The sequence below is a fragment of the Neofelis nebulosa genome, chromosome 12 (genome assembly GCF_028018385.1).
Source record: "Neofelis nebulosa isolate mNeoNeb1 chromosome 12, mNeoNeb1.pri, whole genome shotgun sequence".
Taxonomy (NCBI): Eukaryota; Metazoa; Chordata; class Mammalia; order Carnivora; family Felidae; genus Neofelis; species Neofelis nebulosa.
The window spans coordinates 24,361,935-24,383,628 of record NC_080793.1 but is presented as its reverse complement, the minus strand read 5'-3'; the positions used below and the strand labels follow the sequence as shown (position 1 = coordinate 24,383,628).

Here is a 21,694-nt window from a genome sequence, read left to right as displayed (position 1 = left end):
GATAACGACCAGTTTTCAGGTGTCGGGATCTTCATGCCAAACCCAATAAACCGTAGATGCAGCTGTCATCCCTCTGCATATCTGATTGTGTAAATGTAATTTAATCCTCACCAACAAGGCTGCTAAAGCAGAAGTAAGAGGTGGTGCAGCATTTTAGGAGTGAGGAGTTGTAGATTTCAGCCCCTGACTTGGCTGGCACTAGTGTTACTGATTTTCTGTACCAGTAATTTAATATCTCCGAGCCTCAGTTTCCCTATGTGTACCATGGAGACAAAGATGTTCCTGACTTACTTCTAAGCATTGTTGAGAGGATCAGATAATATTTCTGTATCTTCTAAAGGGCTCTGTAAATTGTAAGGTATATATGAATTCAAGGAGTTAATTGTCAAGTCTCTGGAATCGGTTTTCTGGGCTTGAGTCCTTGTGCATTTTGCTGAATGACGTCAGTCTCTCTGGGCCTCGTTTCTGGAAACAGGAATGATAACTATTTCATGAGATTTTTGTGAAGATCAAACAAATTGGTACATATGATGGTCTTCGAGCCTGGAACAAAGAAAGCTCAATAAATATCATCTACTATCTATAAATATTATCTATTATCTATTATTATTATTGTGGTCTCCAGGAGTCCTTGTTGACATTTTGTGGGGTCTCAGGTTGGTGCCAAGGTGTTTTATTTCCCCCCAGACAATTTATAAAGAAACTTAATGCCCCCAGGGCAACTGAGAGTAACACAATTCTCAGGATAGCATTGTAGATGTTCAGAAGCAACCAGGAGACATAGCAGGCTTGAGTACACAGAGCAGAAGCTGGACGACTTGGCTTCTGGCATGTTCTGTTCTTATTGGCCGATGCCATTTTTTTTTTTTTTAGACATGGAAACTGTCCTTTATAAGAGGATGAATGTAGGTCTAGTCGTCCCACGGTGGGAGGTTAAAGGGTACCCTGGCTGTTTGCCAGGACAGTAGTTCTCATCTTAACCATCTCACATGAATACTCTAATGTATAACATGCCTTCCAGACTTACAACTTGAGCATTCAGTAACTGAGGAACGGCACACAGGATTTGTAAGCTTCCTTCCCCAGACCTTTCCCTCATCTTCTCTCCATCCTCCAGCTAAGTTTTTGTTCCAGGTGTGCCTACCTCCCGCGTGGAATTCCTGGTGAACACAGGCTTTCCGTATCATGCTCTTCCCTGTCCTTCTGCAGGGTTCAGATTGGTGTCCCAGCCAGCCCCCTTCTCTCCTGATCAGCCTGGCCCTGGCTTTCCTGTCCCCCTGTGACATTTCAAGGTCCTCCTCACCTTCCAGTTAACCTCCTGCCTTTCCAGCTGTCTAATCTGTTCACTCTCCCACTTCCATTGCTTCATTAATATAATTCACTTTTTAACTCTTTTTCTCTTCTTTCAGAATACTACCTTTTCCTGTCTTGGGTGTAACCAAATTTCTCAAATCCTGTTCTTCCCCTCTATCTAAACCCTCTCAAAAATCCCATCTAAGATATAACTCCATTCTCCTTCCTTATCATTTTCAACTTATGTTTATGGAAAAGAATTGAAAGGGGGGGATAAAATTCATTTGCTTAATTTTTTCATCTAACCAACAAATACTTGTTGAGATTAGCACTGGTCAACAGAGCAGGCATGATTCTCATCATCTGAAGTTCATAGTTTAATGAAAAGATAGATGTTAAAGCGGTAAATGAATATACAAATACAAATGAATCATTTGTATGAATGAATGAATATACAAATGAATATACAAATACAAAGTGCAATAAATGCCATGAGGGAAATGATGCAGAGGAAATAACAGGAAGGGAATATAGGTTAGATTAGGAGGTCAACAAAGCCCCTCTGAGGAGCTGATATCTAATGTGAGATCTAAAGGATGAGTAGGAGTTGGCTTGGTGAGGAGTAGAGGGAGGAAGCACTCTGGGCTGAGAAAATGGCACATGCTAAGGCCCTGGGGCAGCAGAGATCCTTGGCAGGTTAGAAGAACTGAAAGAAGGGGAGTATGGCTGGAGTTTTGGCAGTGAGGAAAAGATGGTTTAGAGATGCTGCTAAGTGCAATGGGGTGCCACAAGGAGCTTTATGAATGGGTGTGATGGTAATTATTTGTGTTTTGTGTCTTCAAAGCTTCAAAGTACAAAAAGCTAAAATTGCCTTTCCTTCTGGAGGTATGTAAAATGGATGACATAGAAAATGTGTCATAGGCAAGCATCAGAATACTGCAAACGTTTGCAATAGGAGAAGGGGTATTATCAGTTTTAAAAACCAGCCAGCTTGTGGTGTGCCAGTACCTGATAGTTTTGAATAAGCCGAGGTCACTAATTTTATTATTATTTTTAATTTTTAACTTTTTAATGTTTATTCATTTTTGAGAGAGACAGACGTGAGCTGGGGAGGGTCAGAGAGAGAGGAAGACACAGAATCCGAAGCAGGCTCCAGGCTCTGAGCTGTCAGCACAGAGCCCAACGCGGGGCTTGAACTCATGTGAGGTCATGACCTGAGCCAAAGTCGGACGCTTAATCAGCTGAGCCACCCAGGCGCCCCTCGAGGTCACTAATTTTAAATGAAATGGAGTGAAAATAAGAATACGATCATTTATTCACGAGCCTTATTGGTTTTCAAAAAACAAGAGCATCTTAGTTGAAATAGGAGAAAACATGCATAACAAGCAAAGACGGTCCTGACTGTACTTGGCTGCCCTCCTTGTTGGGTGGAGTGTGAGAACAATGTGTATGTGGGAACAAACTTCAGCGTATGCGGTTACTAATTTGGTACCACACCTATAGGTTTTGCTGGACGCTTCTCTAGAACACAGTCTTCAAAACAGTATGAGAGCTGAAAGGCACAGAGGACATAGCACGGGAACTCTTTTAATTGTTGCCATCTCTGCCAGCACTGGGGCTCTGACAACACGGATGGCGGCCTCAGAACTGATCTGATGGGACTCAGAAAAATGACATTTCCCATTGCCTGTCAGGGGCCTGCTTTCACAGACACTTAGCCACGGGACAAGTTTCAAGCATCCAGAAGAGATCACGAAGCATCTAAGCTAAAGTTTGCTTTTTCACAGAAACAAATCTAGGCTCATGAGGGGATAAGCGTGGAAGGGGGACTGAATCACAGTTGACTTCTGGTTCTTAGCATATGCCTTCATTCGTGCGTTCACCCTTATGCAGCAAACATACTGAATATTTTATATGTGCCAAGCACTGCGATAGGTCCTGGGGATAAATGGTGACCTGATCCTGTCTTCAAGGAACTTTCTGTTTAGTCTCAATGTGACTATGGGTGCCATATGACCTTGAGCCATTTTCCTTGGCTATGTCTGTCCTGTTACACAAAGTGTGCCATTTTATGTGTTTGGCACGTTGTAGGCATTGAATAACTATGTTTGAGAATGTGTAAGGCCTTTAAAAATTAATTTTTGTGATGAAAGTAATGTATGCTTTTTACAACAATTCAAATGGCTTGGGGTTCAGTTTATGAAATAAAGCTATCCCTTTCCCTACTCTTTCCCCCAAGTCTTAGTCCCTAGAGCATTACCACGAACAGTTTGGAGGTATCCTTCCTATTTTCCATGCAACAAGACAGAGTTGGAAGCACATACTTATATAAGTTTAAATACTTCCTTTTAAAAAAATTAAATCCGGGGCGCCTGGGTGGCGCAGTCGGTTAAGCGTCCGACTTCAGCCAGGTCACGATCTCGCGGTCCGTGAGTTCGAGCCCCGCGTCAGGCTCTGGGCTGATGGCTCGGAGCCTGGAGCCTGTTTCCGATTCTGTGTCTCCCTCTCTATGCCCCTCCCCCGTTCATGCTCTGCCTCTCTCTGTCCCAAAAATAAATAAAAAAAAAAAAAATAATAAAAAAATAAAAAAAATAAATAAAAATAAAAAAATTAAATCCTACCACATTTGTTATTCTGTACCTTGCTTTTTCCTCTTCATATATTGTGCATACTTTTATATATCGATATATACACACCTATCACATATGCTTTTGTTAGCTGCTTAGCAGTTACTTTTGGAATATAGTTCATCAGTCCCCTTTGATGAAGATTTAGGTTTGTTGCCATTTTTTTTTTTGCTATTATATGCAATGTTGCAATGAACATCTTTGTACATCCTGCAAGTGAATCTGTATACTACTTTCCAGAAATGGAATCGCTTAATAAGTGAGTATGCATTTCATGATTTTTTCTATATATTGTCAGAGTACATTGCCACAAGGAATATTTGAGTCCCTGTTTCCTCAATCCGTGACAACCCTAGCCACATTATAGATTTATATCTGAGTAATACACTTATACTTGGTGCCTCTAACTTTATGTGACCACTCTATCAGTGGTCAGTCTGTGCTTTTGCCCTTCCTGGACTGAGGGCCTCTGGGCTACTGGTCATTTTTTTCAGACAGCAATAGGGAGCCATAAAATACAAACAGCAAGCTTGAATCCAGAAGAGAATGAAAATTATTTGCGAAGGCAAAACTTAAAATACCTAATTAACTTTAAAAAGCGATCAAGGAGGTTTTTGTAGAGTTTGTCCAATTTTGACTTTATTGACTGATTCCTTACAACTGAGGAAATGAGACTATACCACTCAGCCCTCCTTTTACCATTTGTCGCAGTTATACTGTTAGTTTTACATTTTCAAAGTTTTAACATTTGCAATTTTGAATTGTAAACATAATCCTCCCAGTCCATTCAGTCAACTGAATGCACTTGATTGCACTAGGTACTGTTCTTTTAAACATTTTTTTAATGATTATTTTTGAGAGAGAAGGAGAGACAGAGCGCAAGCGGGGGAGGGCAGAGAGAGAGGGAGGCACAGAATCTGAAGCAGGCTCCAGGCTCTGAGCTGTCAGCACAGAGCCTGATGTGGGGCTTGAACTCACAGACTGCGAGATCCTGACCTGAGCTGAAGTGGGATGCTGAACTGAGAGAACCACCCAAGTGCCCCACAGCAGGTGCTGTTCTAAGCATTGAGAATACAGCAGTGAACAAAACTGAGAAAGATCCTCCCCTCACAGAGCTTCTATTTCATGAAAGAGAGACAATGTGTATATACGTTACTTTCAAGACTAAAAATAAAACACATTAGGAGTTTAGAGGGTGATGAGGGAAGGTTATTTTTGATAGAGTAGTCAGGAGGCAGGTTTCTGAGTGGGAGAGTTTGAACAGAGACTTGAACAAAGTGAGGAGATGAGTCATGCAGAAGGAAGAGCAGTTGCAAAGGTCCTGAGGCAGCACCATGCTTTGTGGGCTTAGTGTTAGTCTGCGATCTGGATAAAGTCAAGATCCCCACCAGCCCCTTCCTCATAGGCATCCTCTTTCCTGAGCATTTTGTGTTGACTTAGTGTTTAATAGTAAGGTACTGTTTTCAAACAGGGCCCAAGGGTGTTATATTCTGAATGCCTTTCTGTTGCTTCTATGAACAAACAAATTGGATGTTTGTAAAATTATAGATTCATGTATTTTCCTCCCTCATAATTCTATAAGGCATTGTTCCATTGTGTTCTGGCATGGACTGTTGCTCTGGAAAAGTGTGAGGCTAGCCTGATTATTTCCTCTTTGTACCTGGCTTACCTCCTCTCTCCCCTCCCACTCTGGCATTTTTTTTTTTTTTTTTGCATTGGTGCTGATAGAATTATATTTGAACATGAAACTTTAATAACTTTGCTGTGATATTTCTTACTGCAAGTCACTGTGTCAGTTTCTCCTGGAAAATAGGAGAATCTGAAGACTTATATTTTCCTTTATTTTTTGTAAAGACATTTTCTTTATGGCTTTCAATTAAACAGCCTCCTTGTCCTCTTTATCTACTATAGGTACATCTATTAGTTAGTACCCTCCATAACTATCTTCAATTGCTTACATTTTTTTCCTGTAAGTTTTCGTTACAGTTTAAAGTCTATCCTCTAGGCAACTGACTTTTTTTTTTTTAGCAATATTTGTTTAGTTCTTACTTATTTTATGTAGATTTCATTTCTGTAATGGTTTTATTGTCATCTTCTATTTGTTTTCTGATTCGTCCAGCTCATTTGGCACATTTTTATTTCACTTTATTTTTTTAAGTTTTTTTATTAAAAAAATTTTTAATGTCTATTTATTTTTGAGAGAGAGAGAGAGAGAGAGAGAGAGAGACAGAGCGTGAGCTGAGAAGGGGCAGAGAGAGAGGGAGACACAGAATCTGAAGAAGGTTCCAGGCTCTAAGCTGTCAGCACAGAGCCTGATGTGGGGCTTGAACCCACAGACCCTGAGCTGACATCCAGTGCTTAACCAACTGAGCCACCCAGGCGCCACTCATTTTGCACATTTTGTTCCTTTTTTTAAAATTTATTTTTATTTATTTTTAATTTTATTTTTTATTTTTTAAAATTTATATCCAAATTAGTTAGCATATAGTGAAACGATTTCAGGAGTAGATTCCTTAATGCCCCTTACCCATTTAGCCCATCTGCCCTCCCACAACCCCTCCAGCCCTCCTCAGTTTGTTCTCCATATTTATGAGTCTCATTTTGCACATTTTTAAAAAGAGTTGTTTTTCTTTAATTTCTTTGAGTGCATGGAGGATTGATCTGAAAATTTTATTTATTTCTTGTGTTATTTTTCTGAATATGCTTACATGCCTTTTGCTTGTAAATCTTTCCTCTCTTTTTAAAAAATAATGATCAAACATAAAGGGTCTATGCATGTTGACAGCATTTATTACTCATTTCTGAATGGAGGTAATTTATCCAAGCCTTCTATTTGCCCAAGAATAAGTGGGAGACAGTGTTTGGGGAAGACAGTGACTTTAGATGAGATATTTTGTCCCATAAATGTTTCTTAAAACTGTACCGTGTCTTTTGCTCTAAAAGTGCCTTGTAGGGGCGCCTGGGTGGCGCAGTCGGTTAAGCGTCCGACTTCAGCCAGGTCACGATCTCGCGGTCCGTGAGTTCGAGCCCCGCGTCAGGCTCCGGGCTGATGGCTCGGAGCCTGGAGCCTGTTTCCGATTCTGTGTCTCCCTCTCTCTCTGACCCTCCCCCGTTCATGCTCTGTCTCTCTCTGTCCCAAAAAAAAATAAATAAAAAACGTTGAAAAAAAAATTAAAAAAAATAAATAAATAAAAATAAAAGTGCCTTGTAGTATGTAAGCAGGTCACTGAGATAGATCACACACTGTGTGTGTGTGTGTGTGTGTGTGTGTGTGTGTGTGTGTGCACGTGTGTATGTTGAAGTGGGGGGAGCAGACGGATATTTGGTGCTTATTTGTCACTATGTGGTTGACTCTGTTGAGCATCTGTGAACAGAGGGGAAAGGTCAAGTCATCTACAAAGGTAATTGTTAACTTTCCTTCTTGTTTCACTACATCTCTTACCTCCAGACTATGGCTAGACTGTGGTAGACTATGACAACCCTCTGTGTGTCCAGACTAGTCCTCTATATTAAGTTTTTAATTTTTCAAAAAGTTTATTTTGAGAGACAGAGTGAGCGGGAGAGGGGCAGAGAGAGAGAGAGGGAGAGAGAATCCCAATCTGTTATCAGCACAGAGCCGGACTTGGGGCTCGAACCCATGAACCGTGAGATCATGACCTGAGCTGAAATCAAGAGTTGGACGCTCAGTTGATTGAGCCACCCAGGCGCCCCTCTACATTAAGTTTTTAAATGTCAGACTTTCACTGATAATAGAGAGAGAGAGTGAGTTCACACAGTAGTACCTCCATCAGTGACACTTCCTTTTTGCACTGTCTGATATGGACCCAGCCCCTCCACACACCTGTTTCCCATGTCTCTTGTGACTTGGTGGTACCACTCGTCGCCATTCCAGTGTTGGGCCTCTGTGGGCTCTCTCTTTACTTAGCAATTTTTGAAAGCCAATTGACATCTCTAGAGGTATAGATTCACCTTTTTGCGCTGTCCACTGCTTTAATAAAATTTTTACTCTTTTTGGCAGATCATTCTTATAGTCTGTGATTTGGGAATCTTAATTCTGCTACTTTCATAGTCAACAAATTCCTCCCCCCCCCACCCCCGGTTTTTCATTCTTTTCATTCATTTTTGGCAGGTTTCAGGGAGATATAGAGAAAACTTGCCTTTACCATGTCTCCGAGTGAAAGAATCGGTGAATCTTACATTCCCATGAAAATACTAGGAACTAGCAAATGTCATTCATTGTTTCTGGAAAATTTATTATTATAGATCTTTTTTTTTCCCAATCGATTGTTAGCAACGTATATGGCAGAATAAGTTTGCAAATGATGTTATAAATACTTCAGAGCAGAAGAATTTTGGAGGAGGAGTGCATAGTGGGTATTCTCTGTCTCACCGTTCAAATCCATTCTGTACCTTCCTCCCCTGCTTAACGTCCTTTGAGGCTGGCCTGTGTGGACTACAGCAGTGAGGCTTTCTCGCCCTTTGGGTTGGGTCAGTGCAAAGCACCAGCAGAAGAGCCCAGGGTAGAAGGAGAGTGACATCAGTGGACTTACTCTATGGTCTCCCTTCCTACAGGGCAGGGAGTTGGCATTGTCTGCTTTCCTCATCTGAAGGCCACAGCTCCTGCCTGCAGCCCACTCCTACACTCTACATCTAGTTCCCTCCTGGTTCTGGTGACCTCTCCCTCCCCTTGCCCCTTCAGGAGTAGGTGAGGCTATGACTGGTCTCCCCACTTGGTTAGCCCCTGGTGTTTCACCATCCCTGTTGGTTTCCCATAACTCTGCCCATGCCTTTGTAAAGCAGTCCCTTTATTAAGCTCCTCTAATTCTCCAGCGTAAGCATGCCATCTACTTCCAGCTGGGATCCCAACTCACAGAGTGTGCGAAGGATAGAAGTGTTTGAAGTGTAAGGAAAAATACACTTCAGGTTTCCAGGATGGAACTTGGCAACTTTGTGTCTGTTTACACATTCTGGTCATTGAAGCTCAAGGCTCCAAAATTAGAAGAAGCTGTTTGATAATTGTTATGAGCTTATTCAAGAAGGAGAATCTCCATTGCCGCAGGCTACTGAAGTGTCAGTCTGCTTCCCATTGAAAATGTCATTTTTCTTGTAACTTAGAATAAAAATTGCCCAAATTTGACTCCTCAGAGAGAGCACCAATCTCAGTGATGAGGTGGCTCAATTAGAATTTTATTTAAGGAAATGAAATTTTATTTCTTCTCCTAATAGGAAGGAATTTACTAGCAAAAATTCTGTTTTTGTGAATAGAACTTCATTGTATTTGACCTACTGTTTAAATATAAGTGGTGATTTAACTTATCAATAGCATCTAAAAGAATCCTTCCTAAATTGCTGTCAAATCAATAAAATCTATCCCATCTTGTTTAATCTTCTTCACAGATAGCACAAAAGCACAAAATATGGTCTAATCAAAAGGTGTGTTACAAGTTCTGAATAGATGGGCTTTAAAGATATTTTACTCCATTTTATATAGTATTTTATACCTAGTGAGTTATTTAGACTGCTTGTCCTACTTTAAGTGCTTCCATATCTCTGTCAATTATGTTCATTTATTCATTCACTTCACTCATAATTATTAAGTACCTACTATGTGCACTGGTACACTGTTCTAGGTACCTGTGATACAAAAAGGAATACGACAGTCCCTGCCTTCATGGAGTCCATAGTCTAATGAGGAACAAACATAATTGGCCAGGTTATCCAGGTTATTATATAATAAAGTGTGCTAAGTGTTATGCTGGCAGAAGTTTTGATGGGATACTGTCTGAAGCACATAGCAAGTGACAGGAGCCTAAATGAATCTAAGAGCTCAGGCATTCTATATGAGGTCAAAATTCAAGCCTAATTCTTAGCCCCTGAAATTAATTTAGCACACAAGCACTTTGTTTTTAATGTCTGGACTAGTCATCTTACAACTTTTAAAAAAATGTTTTATTTATTTTTTGAGAGAGAGAGAGAGAGAGAGAGCGCGTGCAAGCTGGGGAGGGGCACAGAGAGAGGGGTACAGAGGATCTGAAACAGGCTCTGTGCTGATTGGCTGATAGCAGTGCACCTGATGTGGGGCTTGAGCTCATGAACTGAACCATGAGATCTTGATCTTTACTGGAGCAGAAGTCAAGACGCTCAACCGACTGAGCCACCCAGGCGCCCCCATCTTAACAACTTCTTAAGTCACTTTCTAAAACACTTGCCAAGCCAACTCCAATGTTAAAACTAGTTTGAATAATTGACAGTCATGTTTTTGTTTGCAATGATGAACCTATGGCTAACGCTACCTCCAGGACCATGAATGTTACCATCAGTATCGTGGTGGTTGGCTGCCCCCTTGAGGAATCAGAGACTCAGTTTTCCAGATGACTTTGCAAAGTGGGATCACTAATAAGGTCAGACAAAACAAAGGAAAAAAGCAAACAGAACAGACAAACACAAACACTTAAGATTTACAGGTCACTGCTAGGCTTTTTTTAGACACAGTATTTGATTTGTTTTAGCCATCTTTGTTGAAATACTATCAAACCCCTCTAACTTTTGAAAGGCATTAAGATCTGCCAGACTGTACAGATTAGCCATTTAGAGAAACAGTAAAGCTGATCTAGAAACAATCAGGAGTTCTCCATCCTTCCAATGCTTTCCTTAACTTCTTATCTTCCAAGAGGGAAGTGCCCAGCATTTAAAGTTAATGACACCAGCAACAAGGTCTCATTTCCTCAGAGATTCATGCTGTGAAGTGCATAGCTATCACCTGGAAATAGTGTTAAAAGGCAGATCCTGAATCTGTAAATGTGGGGTGGGATTGGAGAGTCTGTGTTCCCAGCAAGCTTCCCACGAGAGGCTGCTGCTGCTGGTGGTCTATAGACCCCACTCTGAGTAACAGCTTCACAGTGCAAAGACACAGTGTAGGGCTGAACATAATGCCAGAAGTGAGGGCCTCATTCTTTTACACGTCCTCCTTCAAAACAGAACTGGAGTTGAGCAACCTGTGTGTGAAACAGGCCAATCTACAGAGCAAAACCAGACTTTTCATTTTAGTTGGCATAACTTGGCAGTTCCATGTGAATAGATAAAATCTTTATATTTTTGGAAAATCAGAACAGGATCAGAGGTTGTCAAAAAGTGTTTATAAGGCAGATAAGCGTAGTCTTATCTTTTAAAATATGAATTTGAAATTTTTCGTGGTCATACATAATTTAAAATCCAAAAATATTTTTCTTTAGCCAGTTCCTTAATATTTAAAAAAAATAGCTAGTGAATCTAATTATCTGTGGTCTCAAGAGTCTGCAAATCAGTAATATCTTGATATAAATGTCAAGGAATGATTCTATAAATCTGATAGTCATGTGAGTTTGAACATGATATGTGAGGACCAAATAGCTTGTAGTATTAGATTTTTTTCTTTCTTTGTTTCTTGTTTGTTTGTTGTTTGTTTGTTTGTTTCTTTCTTTCCCTTTCTTTCTTTTCCTTCCTTCCTTCCTTCCTTCCTTCCTTCCTTCCTTCCTTCCTTCCTTCCTTCTTCCTTCTTTTCTTTTCTCTTTTCCTTCTCTTCTCTTCTCTTCTCTTCTCTTCTCTTCTCTTCTCTTCTCTTCTCTTCTCTTTCAGTAGGCTCCACACTAGGCATGGAGTCCAATGTGGAGCTTGAACGCACAACCCTGAAATCAACACCTGAGCTGAAATCAAGAGTTGGATGCTTAAACGACTGATCCACCCAGGTACCCCAGTATTATGTTGTGTGAATGAGATTGACAAACTTAAGCATCTTTACTCTTGGAAGCCAGGGAAGAGTGACCTACTTCATAAAGGATAATTCAAACATATTATTAAGTTGTGTTTTCATTTATGTGAGGTGTAAAATAGCTCCCAAACTCCTTGTTATGGGAACTAAATATTATAAAGACAATAGATATTTGAAAACTAAACTGTACAGAACAAGGTTCTCTTGTGGATTCTTGGTTGCTTAATAAAATGATGGCTCTTTAAATCTAGTTACATTTTCAGGAATTAAAGCGCAGTTCTTGAGGGCTCTCAGTATGTCTGTCCTCCCCCCCAGCCTGTGTCAGCCACACAATGTACCTTCCTGTTAGTTCCACTCTCCAGGTCTTGCAATTAGAAACATTTCATTATATCATGGTGGTGTGCATATGACTTTAGTGCAAGAAGAGTAGGAGTGTCATGTCCTGGAGAAACAAATATGAGGAGTGTGTGTGTGTGTGTGTGTGTGTGTGTGTGTGTGTGTATGAAACTCTACTTTTCAAGACCTCCTTCTAAAATGCCACTCTTCTTATATATCTGTGTCTTATTTTGGTACTTTCATCTTTCCTCCCCTTCATCCTTACCTTGGGAATTTTAAAAGGATTCCTAAGACCAAAATCCCCAGGTTGATAGAAAAGCTTTTAGTTTGAAATTATTTTCAATAATTTCAATTTTTTAGTTGGAAGTTATTTTCTTATTTCTCTATAATTTCTTTTTTGACTCACAAGCTAACATCTAGTATCATTTTCCTTCAGCTTGTAGAAATTCTTTCCACTTGTTTTTATGTAACATGTTTATGATGGGGACAAATTCTCCTGGTTTTTATCTGAGACATTCTTCAGTTTTGAAGAATATTTTTTCCTGAATATAGAATTCTAGGCTGACAGGTTTTTTTTTTCCTTTTAGTACTTTAAAGACATCATTCTGTTGTCTTTCACCTTCAACATTTCTAAGTAAGTCATAATTTTTATTGTTGCTCCCCTATATATAATATGCCTTTTTCCTTTGGTTGCTTTTAGGATTTTCTCATTTTCTTTGGTCTTCAGCAGTTTGACTGATAATGTCCCGAGATGTAGTTGTCTTGTAATATTTCCTGCTTGGGGTTCTTCAGGATTCTCAGCGTATATTTTTTCCAATGCATTTCCCATTCCATTCTCTATCCTTTCCTTTTGAAACTCCAGCTCTTCACATAGTAGAGTGCTTGGTACTATCCCACAAGTCATTGAGGCTTTGCACATGTTTTTGCTTTTGAAATTTAAATACATTTTTTATTGTAAAATAGTTTTAGATTTATAGAAATGTTGCAAAGACAGTTCAGAGTTCATATAGGCTCCTTACCTTGTTTCTTACGTTGTTTACATGTTACATTACTAGTGTTCATTTGTCACAACTAAGAAACCAACACTGGTATATTATCTAAACCCCACACATGATAAAGATTTCAGTAGTTGTCCCCTGATGTCCTTTTTTCTGTGCCAGGATCTCATCTAGAATACCACAGTACAGTCATGCTTCCTCAGCTTCCCCTGATCTGTCACAGTTTCTTGGACTTTTTAAAATTAACTTAACAGTTTTGAGGAGTGCTGGTCAAGTATTTTATAGAGTTTCCCTCAATTTGGGTTTGTCTGATGCCTTTCTCATAGTAGATCAGGGTTATGGTTATTTGGAGGGAGACCACAAAGATGGGGTGCCAGTCTCATCATTACAGGGGTGCACATATTCAACATGACTTATCACTGATGCTGTTAACCTTGATCACCTGACCAAGGTCGTGTTTGCCAAGTTTCTTCTTTGTAACGTTACTTTTCCCCCTTTTTCAGGGATGAGGAGTTAAACTTCACCTCCTTGAGAGGGGACTATCAGGGTAATTTATTTGGAATTATTCTGTATGGACACTTATTTTTTCTCAACCATTTATTTATTTAGTAATTCATATATATATGTATATGTATCCACAGGGATTCATGGACATTTATTTTATACTTAGGTTATTATTTTCCAGTACTACATTATTTATTTTGTTCAAAAGTTTATATGCATAGTCCTACAGGGTTTTGGACTCTCAACATATAAACTTTTTTCACCCCGTTCTTTATCCTCTCCTTGTGGGATCCCAATTATTCATATATTATAGTACTTGATATTGTCCCATATGTCACTGAGGAATACTCATTTTTTTCTAAATATTTTTATTTTTATCATGCTTTTATTTTAATTTCTCTTGACCCATCTTTACAGTCAATGGTTTTTTGCTTCTGCATTGTGGAGTCTGCTGTTAATCTCATCCAATAAATTTTTTATTTCAGATATTTTAGTGTTCAGTTTCAGGATTTCTTTTTGATTCTTTCTTAGCTCTATGAATTTTCTTATCTTTTCACCTGTTATATCCATATTTTCCTGTAGGTTTTTTGGATATACCACAGTTATTTTAAAGTCTTTATGTGCTAATTCCAATATCTGAGTCTTCTGTGGGTCTATTTCAGTGAACTGTTTTTCTCTTTTGACTATGGGTCACATTTTCCTTCTTCATCTGTCTAGGAATTTTAAATTATATAATGTGCATTAAAGACAATATATTGTAGAGATTCTGGATTCAGTTATACTCTTATAAATAATGCTTTACTACCAGGTAATTAAATTACTGGTATACTCCCTTAACTTCGTGGGGTCTTGTTTTCTTTATTTTTTATTTTTAAAAAATGTTTATTTTGAGTGAGAGAGAGAGAGAGAGAGAGAGAGAGAGAGAGACAGAGCAGGGGAGAGGCAGAGAGAAGGAGAGAGAGAATCCCAAGCAGGCTCTGCCCTATCAGCACAGAGCCCAGTGTGGGGCTCGATTTCATGATCCATGAGATCATGACCTGAACAGAAATTAAAAGTTAGCCGCTCAACTGACTGAGCCACCCAGGTGCCTCTGATTTTATGTTTTAATAGAGAGTCTTAGTCCAGTGTTCTCTTTAGGCTTAGGGTGCCCTTATTTCTAACATGTGGCCCTCCTGGGGTTTTAGTAGGAAGTTTAAGGTATTTAACAAATTTCTTTATATAGACAATTGGTGAGAACATATTTCAGTAGATTGAGGGGATATCTTATGGGAAAATCTTTCCATATAGACAGCCTCCTTCTCCCTGTAGGCTTTGCGCCTGACTTGCTTCTTTGTTTTAATCATATATTTTAAAGAATTATGAAAATATGTATAAAGGAAAAATTTCCTGAATTCCTAGAGGAATCCCTGCATCTTAAAAATCAACTATATTTTACCCCCAAAAGAAGAATTAACATGTTTAAATTTAGTGGATGAATGTAAGCCCAATGTGCTTTTAAGTCCTTTATATTTTATTTGTAATCTTTCTAAACATCTCAGGCTTATTGTATGTAAAAGACACCAAGAGAAAAAAAAGACACCCAGATACTTCAACTTTCTTTTGAAAAATGTGTGTCTATCTTTGTAATAGTCATCATCAAATTAATTACCAATTTTGGTGACTATGTATTGATAGGCTCAAGGCTCATCTAATTATCTAATCATGGCAAAAGCTTGAAGTAATTGTTTTTTAATCTCTCCTTTTTACTACATATCTCATCATTTTGTTAGCTGAATTCCATCTATAATTAGAGTCATGGAGTTATTTACTGTTAACATCTCACTCATCCCAAGGATAGTTCAACTTTCACATTCCAATCATTGTTCTAATTCTAAAATATAAGAACAAAGGTTTTCACACCTCTTTGCTGGGAATATTTTGCCATCACTTTGCTTAGTCAGTGCTTCTTCCTTTTCAGTCTTATCTGGACACAAGTTGATATTTTGCATGCCTCTTCTCCAGTTGTACTTTTCCATTCTTACCTGTGTCTTGTCTCCCTAAGATGATGTTCTTCATGTTTACCATGCTTATAGAAATTTTCGGAATGATGATGAAGGACTCCCACATCAAGTCAGCTTGTAAGGCAGTTTGCCATGCAAAATTTCTTACTAAAATATCCAGAAGATACTAAAAAGACAAAAAAATGGTCAATCCTCCAAATTGAGGCAAATGATCTAGTGTCACACTCTGGAAGGAATTTCCACTAATTATAGAGTCAACGGAATTGGGAAGAGGACAGAAGTCAGTGTCCTATCCATGCTTTGCCTCAGGTAAGGGAGTAGCCTCACATCCCCAGAAGAAGGTTGAGAGAGCCCACCTACCACCATCTTGTGTGATCAACTGTATTAGTCAGAAAATCAGGCAGCTTTACCTCTATTTATTTCAAGACATATCTGTGAACAGTGTGCCAAGAAAACAAAGAAGGAGGGGTACCTGGGGGGCTCAGTCAGTTAAGCACTGGGCTCTTGCTTTTGGCTCAGGTCATGATCTCACAGTTGTGAGATTAGGCTCTGTGCTGGGTGTAGAGTATGCTTAAGATTCTCTCTCTCTCTCTCTCTCTCTCTCTCTCTCTCTCTCTCGCTCTCATTCTGTCCTTCCGCTTTTCCTCTGCTTGTGTGCTCTCTTTAAAAATAAATAAATAAACTTAAAAAAAAGAAAACAGAGGAGGTAACTGAGAGAAATTATTGTTTGTCCACTGTAATTTTGGAATGTAGCTAATGAGAAAACTACTTCAGGATGAGGAAATGATAATTGGATGGATGTCCGTATCTTCATTAAGGTAAGAAATACAGGAGGGAAGAACAGATTTAGATGAAAGATGATGAGTTTAGTTGTGTGCATGCTGAGTTTGAGGCTCCTGTGGTGTTTTATTGTAGTCATTAAGATTTGAGGCACTTTTAGATTTTATTTATAATCATTAAGACTTTTCAAATAGATTCAAGGGAATAACTGGTAGGAACTTGGCCATGCAATCAGGGTTTAAATCAGAAGTGATATGGATTTGGACAACACATAGTTGAAGTCAGGGATATGGATGAGAGAAGAGAAAAGGGCCCTAGATAAATCCTGAAGGGGCACCAACATTTTAAGTATAGGCAAAAGCAAAGGAATGAGCAAAGTTAGGGAGATAGGAAAGATGTCAAAGAGAGGGTGGTGTCTCAGAATCTAAGGGAGTAAAGTGCTTCAAGAAAGAGAAAATGGTTCACAATGTCAAGTGCTTCAGTATTATTAAGTAACTAAGTAAGTCCGATGGATGTATGTATCAAGTAAAATTAAGTAAGATAAATGCTGAGAAGTGATGCTAGAATTGGGTACCAGTTATCCATTGGTTATCATTGACAAAGATGTTTCACAGGAGTGATGGGGTAGAAGTGAGATTCCCATGTGTTGAGTGAATGACAGGGCAAGTGAGGGCCACAGAAGTTTTATAGAGGGATGTCTGGCTGGCTCAGTCAGAAGAATGTGCTACTCTCAATATCTGGGTCATGAGTTTGAGCCCCATGTTGGATGTGGAGATTGCTTGAATAAATAAAACTTTAAAAAAATGTCTTGCAGAAATTTGAGTTGGAAAGTAATGACATTGGGCAATAGCTAGAAGGTTATGTAGGATCAAGGGAAGATTCTTTTGTACATAAGAAAGACTTGAATACATTTATATTCTTAAGGAAAGGAAGCAACTGAGATAGATTTGGGAGAGAATGATGAGCTAGTTCCTAGTGGATGAAGGAACAAGTAAATTTATTGGCCAACCACCTACTCTATGCTTCACAGGACCCAACTTAGAGGTTTCTGGACCCTTTAGTTCTTAACTGAAATTATGTTGCTGCAGGGTTCTCTATGAAGAGATCTATGAAGATCTTTGCTACTTTCTGAAGCCCTCTAACTATAGCAAGTAATTATGAACACTAATAACATTAACAGAAAAACCTAGTAGAAAAACTGTTTCATCCTAAAAAGGCTTTGAGATGGCTTATTTTAATAAATATTATTTCCTTATTGTTTGTTTGTTATTTTAATAATACAATTGGATAAAAAGAAATGGGTGATAAAATCGAGACAAAAGGTAGATGAATTTTGGGAATGCAGAATAAAGCTGAGCAAGATTAGTCCACAGCATATGTATGTCACACTGTTCTGTTCAGTTGCTAGAGGCGGGCTGCAAATTTGGCTGTATGCTTGTTGGTGCCCAAAATGAAGAGGGAACAATAATTGGTTACAAGATTCAAAACACCCAAATGAAAGAAACAACGTATTTTTTAAGGAGAAAGCAGTGTTTCCTAGCTCTGAGGCTTGAGAGAGATTTCTCTCATGGATGATGTCTGTTGCCATGATGAATACACAAGAAGATTTCATAGGGATTTCTTTGCAATGCCAGTCACTGGAAGTGGAGGACAAAACGACCATGTGCATCACTTTTATACAATACAGCATTAGCAAGAGGCATTTAATAGGCACTAAACATTTAAAAGATTCTGACTACTTTCTTAGCTCCTGTTCCTTACACTTCAGTAGTTCCTCAAATAACATCTGTCCAGTGTTGCACCCTTAATTTTCATTCCCCTAAAAACCTCTGAAATGAACGGGGCCCACATTTCATTTCAGAGTAGATGAAAAATTATCTGTTTCAGTGACCTTTTCCATTGTTTACCATGCTTTGCACTCAATCTAAGAGAAGCAAAGCACTTGGTACTGGAAGCTGATAACACTGGGTTTCATTTATAATCATTAAGATTTTCAAATAGACGCCATATCTCAGGGCACATACTTATCTAGGAGAGATCATCTATGGGCCTTGCTGGTGTCCAGCAGTGACAAGGTATAGACAGAGGAAATTAAAGTTCTAGGAAGAGGAAATCATTGTTGGCCCAAATGTTATAGTGGCTTTTTGTTCTGGCTAGAGGCGAGCCAAAATTTAATTACCGCCGATGGTTTGGTTTGATAAGTGTAACAGATGCTAAGTCATAGGTGGCTGGGAATCAATACTTTTTTTTTTCAATGAGTAATAACATGTTTGCTTTGAAATATTTTATCTAAGTGTAAGATTCAGTGTGTACAGCTTTCTGAAGTGAGAGCTCTGAGAAATGCAATATGGCAAAGGCAGATTTGAGTTTCGGGTTTAGAACTGCCCTGGGAACTCTGATTACAGAAGTCCCTCTTCACTTCTGGAGCATCAGTTTAGAAATCTCCATGCACCAAAAAGCTCTCCAAGTGCTGGGTCTGTGTTACTGAAAGAGGGCGTTCTGTGCCTGAAACCACATCAGCTCTCTCTGGTGCTTCTCTCTGTGAGTATTCCAGATTACATATTGCCAAACTGTGTCTGTGAAGGGCTTGCTGTGAAAAGCACTAGCTTAAGTGAAACCACTTTCATTTTCCACAAATGTACCAGAGTAGAGGGAGACCGCTGTTCCAGGAAAGAGAAGGGCAAAGTACTACATTACGAGACTAATGGTATGGGGATGGGAACGGTGTATAGAACAAGAAACTACATGAAGAGGTTGGGTCAGGTTCCTTAACCAGCCAGATTACCTGCTTTCTTCTGTTTCATGGATATAGACCTTGTCCTTCACCAGGCAGAAGTTAATTACCACTTACCTCTTAGGAAAGGAACCCATGTTCCCTGACACTGAGTTTGGCTTTTGGAAACTCTGACTTATTGTATGATCTTTGAAAAGCAATTGAACTTCTGGGCTTCAGGTGCCACTTGGGTATGATCCAAACTAATTATATTTGGACTTTTTCATACCCCACTGAGACATGTGGAGAACCCCCAAAGCACAGAACTCTAAAATTCAAACATTATCTGGCTTAGCCTCGTCTCCAGGTGTGTGAGTTCAGAGGTGAGTGTTCTCCATTACAACTGGACCTATGTTAAAAAAAAAGTGTACCCCCCCAAAGGGTAAAGAAACTCCTTTGGTTGATTGTTAGAGTGTTTCTTTGGTCTTAGGCAATGAGATGCACTTTGTTGTAAGAATATCGTTACTGGAAGTGGCAATACTATATTATGGATACAGTCTTAGTGTCATTAGGTTTGAGAGGATGCTTCATTTACTATCTGTGTGACTTGGTAAAGTCACCTTGGTCATTCTGAATCGTTCGTCTGTAAGATGGAATAATAATCCTATCTCTCTAGATTCATGCAAGAAGAGAGGGTTTTTTTTCTTCCAATTCTTACATGCTATTGTTATTTTATATTTCATGTTTGCTCTTGGAACTAACTAGTTTTCATTGATGACTCACATTTGCCTTATGGTCCACCAAGATTCCCAGGTGCTTCTGGCTACACCTGGTCCTGTGAGTCTCTTTCCTCCTGTCTGGGATGTGTATAGTTTGATTTTCATCCAAACGGAAGATTATGTTTAAACTCCCTTCTCTGTTTTTTTTTTTTTGAGTTTAAACTATTATTTTATTGTCATTAGCAAAGGTAGAGATCACATCGGTAAAATTACTCCCTTCTCTATTAATGAAGTCCAGGCACACACGCACAGAGGCTCAGACTCATTGCGGATACGTCCACTTTCTCTCCAGGGTGACTCAAGCAGGACAGCCGCGCGGGAGAACACAGACATGTGCTGTCTCACCTGCTGCCAACACATGGCTGGAAACACTGTCCCACAGCAAGTGGATGGATCAGTGAAACTAAGTCTCAAAGCTCAGCCCTTGGCTTTGGACATTGTCTCAGAGGAGGAACTCAGGGAATAGATCATGAGTCCTTAAGCTTTCTTGTGTGCTATGGATCTCTTTGGCAGTTTGGTGAAGCCTCTGGATTCCCTAAAAGATCCTATGAAGTATATTGAAATACAGTCATTAAAATATTTTGAAAAACAGGGGCACCTGGGTGGCTCAGTCGGTTAAGCGTCCGACTTCGGCTCAGGTCATGGTCTCACGGTTCGTGAGTTCAAGCCCCGCGTCAGGCTCTGTGCTGACAGCTCAGAGCTTGGAGCCTGCTTCACATTCTGTGTCTCCCTCTCTCTCTGCCCCTTCCCTGTTCATGCTCTGTCTCTCTCTGTCTCAAAAATAAATAAACATTAAAAAAAATTAAAATATTTTGAAAAACAAATCTGTGGTATATAAGACACGTACTTTTTATTCATGCATTAGATATTAAGCCTAAGAGGAAATCAAAGAAATAATTTGTTATGATTCAAGTCATGATGAATGTAATAGTAATTTCAACATATCTGTAACAACTGGAATATAACGTGAAAATACCTGTGATTTCTATTGGTGACAAAGTCACAGAAACTGCTAATCTGACTGTGGTTTGTTACCTACATTCATAATTGAAAGAAATACTAAATTTCAGTTAGAGAAATGTAGTGAAAATACATATATAATTTTTTTTCCTATGCAAGTTTATGGATCCCCTGAGTTCTATCCCAGGTGAAAGACTCTAGATTTAAACAATAATGAAAACAGAAGAAAAGATAAGAAGAATGGAAAGCTTACCTTTTCAGTGTAGTTACATGAATGTTCATTACATTTCAAACCACTAACAGGAAATGTTGTAGTTTGGTGGTTAGCACTTCGTTTTGTATACCATCTTCTCCCAACAAATGTTTGTTAAAGAACTAACAAAAACAGTGCATTTGTCTATCTACTTGTCTTTATATATATAATATAAATAGGTTTATATATATTTATAAATATATTATTTAATTAATTATTAATAAATTATTAAAAATTAAGAAATAAATTATTTAATTATTAAATAAATATAATATATAATATATATTAATATAATATATTTTATATATGTGTGTATATATATATATATATATATATATATATATTAGAGGTTTTTTTTTAAGAGAGAGAAAGAGAGTACATGAGCAGGGGAGGGGGGCAGAGTGAGAGAGAGAGAATCTTAATCTTGAGCATGTAGCCCAACATGGGGCTCGATCCCACAACATTGGGATCATAACCTGAGCTGAAATCAAGAGTCAGATGCTCAACTGACTGAGACACTCAGGCACCCCTACTTGTCTTTTTTCTCCAGTGGAATATGAACACTTTGAGTTTGTTGAATGGAGAAAACTGATATGATGTAATATTATATGCTATGATATATGATATGATATAACATAATACAATATGTTATGTCAGATTAAGTAAGAACACCTTTAAAATACTCTGTATGTAGCTTTGTGATA

The 21,694-nt window shown here is 38.8% G+C and overlaps 1 protein-coding gene and 1 long non-coding RNA gene across 12 annotated transcripts in view; one reads left to right on the top strand and one right to left on the bottom strand.

The window, feature by feature from the left end:
- The window catches only part of PALM2AKAP2 (PALM2 and AKAP2 fusion), a 484,510-nt gene that overhangs the window by 40,201 nt on the left and 422,615 nt on the right, over positions 1-21,694 (top strand). The window lies entirely within an intron of this gene.
- LOC131491518 (uncharacterized) lies at positions 209-21,129 on the bottom strand. 2 transcript variants are annotated; one of them, XR_009251497.1, is made up of 3 exons: positions 20,991-21,129; positions 15,527-15,671; positions 209-543 (listed from the first exon to the last, which is right to left on the bottom strand). It is a non-coding gene; the product is annotated as an uncharacterized LOC131491518 (long non-coding RNA). The 2 variants fall into 2 exon arrangements; XR_009251498.1 differs by lacking the exon at positions 15,527-15,671.